Below are 3,855 nucleotides of genomic sequence, written 5' to 3' on the forward strand. Positions count from 1 at the left end.
GCCCGGCTTCTCCACCCTAGGGAGCGTCTCAAAAGTGCTCAGCTCCTTCTCCCCTCCAGTCCAGCCCGTTTGGTCCTAAAACCATCTATCTCCTTCCTTTTATCCAAGCTTTCCATTGCCGTCCCGCCCTCTGCACCCCGTCTCCCTTTTTCCCTCCCCTCCGCCCCATCTTGGGCTAGTGGGGAAATCTCAACAGATGGTTACGAGCTTTGGGAACATCTGGCGGTTGGAGGCGATTTGCTTGTAGGGGTGTGTGTGTGTGTGTGTGTGTGTGTGTGTGTGTTGGGTGGGCTCCAGTTTCATTTCACTTATTCCAGATCTCCACCCTCAGTCCCCATACACACATCCTTCTAGAGCTGAAATACAATTTTTGGAGTTAGAAAAGCAACGTTTAAGATGTCTAAACTTAAAAAAAAAATTGTACTGCCGAAGGAGCCACCGACCTCTTAAAACCCCTAGGAGTGTGAGAGTATCAATACAAAACCCAACACCAACAGCCTGACTATGAGAGCAGGAGACACCTTACAACAGCTTTATTAAAAGCCCCGTTTCTCTCCGCACGCTTTCCTCAGCTACTTTGTGCGCCAGGTAGTGCCAAGAACCATCACCCTCATAGAAAGGGGGAAACTTGACATGTAGGGACTTTTCCATGCCCCTTTAATTAGGAAGTATCGGAAGCAAGATTAATCCCAGGTCTCTGGAGCCCAACCCCCTCTCGCGCCCTCCCTCCCCTCCATCCCTTCCACCGGAGCTGTGAGGCTCGAAAGCAATCAAAGCTGCTAGGGGGCGGGATGGGGGAGGGTGTAGGGAACTGTTAGAATTGTAAAAACAAACAAACAAACAAAAAAGCAAAAGGCAGGAATGCTTTTTTAAAAATCGAGAAAAATTTAGGGCTAAACAGATTGCCTCCTCATTGGATTAAGACATCCTTTTAACAATCTAGCGTTCAGAGAATGTATATGACAGCCTAGCCTACAGGTTTTCAGTCTTTCCCTATCCTCGGGGGTTTTATTTATTTATTGAGATCTTTGTTTCTCTGTTTCATTTGTGTGTGTGTGTGTGTGTGTGTGTGTGTGTGTGTGTGTGTGTGTGTGTGAACCCATGTTGGGGAAAGACATGAAGACACTAGAAAAATATACAATCCCTACTCAGAATAGGAAAAAAAAAAAAAATGAATTTGCTCCATAGAGAACAAAGAAAGTAGTTTCCTTAACCAGCTCTAATAAGGGACTTGGAACTGGGGAGCATTCACTAAGCTCAGGATAATCTAAATCTTGAATTATTATGATAATGAAGAAGATGATGATAACTATATTCATCTGTGGGAAAGGACAAGGGGAACCTGTCTTGTTTGACTAGAAATCTCTGTCTCTAACTGTCCTTCACTTTCTCTTAATTTTACTTCTTTCTCATGGGCATTCTCTTCATTTCTCCTTCATTTTTCCTCTTTTTTTTCCTGTACTTTTCCCCTTATATACTCTCTCCTTCCTTCTTTCCCTTTCAATATCCCTCACTATCTGTCTATATGTCTCTTCATCTTTCTCACTTTCTCTTTCTCCATCTGTCTATCCCTGTTTGTCTCCCTGTCTCCTTTTTTTCCCCATCTCACTCTCACTTCATCTCCCCATATCCTTTTTTCCTATAATTTTTCATTTAAAGTGATTTTTCCTTTTCCCGTTTTTGAAATTATACCCTAGGCATTTCTTGGTGTCTTCAGTGAAAACACAGGGTTCCACCCAAGATAAACGCTTAGATACTACCTGTGTGGCCCTTTGCAAATTCCTATTCCTGTTTGAACATCAGTTTTCTCCTCTATAAAATGAGGGGTTTGGAGCTAGCAATTTTTTTTTCAAGCTCAAAAGTCTATGATCCTAGGTGTTTTGAAGGTGGTGATGATATTGATGATGAAAATACTAATGAAGGCCTAGGATAGAGGGTAGAGGCCATAGACATAGTAATATGCTAGTAACAAAAATAGCTGATATTTACAGGGACAGTTACGTGGCAACATGGATAGACTGCCGGGATTGGAGTCAAGAAGACGTCCTCCTGAGTTCAAATCTGGCCTCAGATACTTACTAGCTGTATGATCTCGGGAAAAACCCTCATCTTGGAGAAGAGCATGGCAAATGATTACAGTATTTTTGCCAAAACAAAAAAAAGTCAAATGAAGTCATGAAGAGTAGGACACAACTGGACAACAACATTTATACATAACACTTTAAAGTTTGCCAAGACATTTACAAGTAGCATCTCATTTGATCTTCACAACCACCTTATGAAGTGGGTGATATTATTATCCCCTTATATAGGTAGAAGACAGGCTGAGAGAATTAAGTGGTTTGCCCAGGGCAGACGACTAGTAAGTGTCTGAGGGAAGATTTGAACTCAGGTCTTCCAGATTCCAAGTTTAACATGCTATCCATTATTCCTACTACTCGTTCCAGATCATTAGAACGATAAGGCAGCAACAGTGGAGTACAGCAAAGTGTAGCAGAAAGAGCATTGCATTTAGGTTCAGAAGACTTTGATTGAGTCTTAGGCTATGTGACTTTAAGTAAGCCACTTTTCCTACTGATTTCAACGTCTTATCTATAAAATGGGGATTATAATATTGGGGCAACTAGCTCTATAGAAGTATATATGTGTGTATGGTGTGTGTGTATATGAGGTGTGTGTGTGAGATAATATTTATACTCTCTTTAACTGGAATATCCGTCCCCTAAGTTTAGTTATAATAAATATGTAATATCTATACTACAAAATCTATATTTAGATATAATATTTATGCCCCATCTAGCCTCATCTACCCTAGGGCGGCTAGGTAGCACCATAGTGCACAAAAAGACCCGATTTTATATTCATTCTCTGTATTTACCAGCTGTGTTATTCTGGGCAAATTGTTAGCTCAATGCCTGGAACATAAATAGGTAGTTTTGAAATGAAAAATCATTATTGGTCCCTTTTTCATAGCATTGTAGATTTAGAAATGGAAGGGATCTTAGGAGTCACTGAGTTCAAACGTCTCATTTTTCTTACAGATGAGGAAACTGAGACTGAGAGAGTGACTTGTTTAGCATATATCTCGTAGGTTTCTGAGGCAGGATTGGAACTCAGGGCTTCCTGAATTCAAGCCCAGCTATGACTGAGCAGAAAGCAGAGTTCAGAATAAGAGACTAACTCAGAGCTGGGAAGGATGTGACCTGTCAGCCACCAGGCAACCATTCCAGGAGTGGTAATTTAAGTGGGAGAAGGAAGATCATAGCCAGTGGAATTTCTCCCTGTACCTGACTTGCCTCTGACTCCACAATTCTACTAATGAGAAAAAGAAAGTATCCAATAATCTCATATTGCCCATACGATAAACCAGTCTTTCAGAGAAGTTACAGGGCAGCACTGGGAGTTGCTTCCAGCAATAAAGCTTCAAGTGGGAAAGAAACAGCATTGGGAGTGAATCTCAATTTCCAGATTCCCTTGGTTTTAGTAATTCTTTTATTTATTTAGTCAACAAGTATTTATTAAATGCCTACTACATCCTAGGCATTCTGCTAGGCAGGAGATACAAAGATTACAAAAATAAATTTGAAAAGATCTCAATCATAAAAGAATTTCTATTCAGCAAAGACAAAAATGAAATAGTCCCTGCCCTCATAATGTTCCACGAATTGGACCTTGACTTGTTAGGAGAATGAGAATGGAAAAGCACTTGGGGATACATTTGCTAAATCTAGTGATGAATGATGGGCCACAATGAACTGTAGTCAGGATGTCCTGAAAGAAGTCATTGGGGAATTATACTATATTTATAGATAATAAAATTTTATCTCTTTCTTTTTATTTCTTTGGTAATGATTT

This window comes from Antechinus flavipes, chromosome 3 (genome assembly GCF_016432865.1).
Source record: "Antechinus flavipes isolate AdamAnt ecotype Samford, QLD, Australia chromosome 3, AdamAnt_v2, whole genome shotgun sequence".
Taxonomy (NCBI): Eukaryota; Metazoa; Chordata; class Mammalia; order Dasyuromorphia; family Dasyuridae; genus Antechinus; species Antechinus flavipes.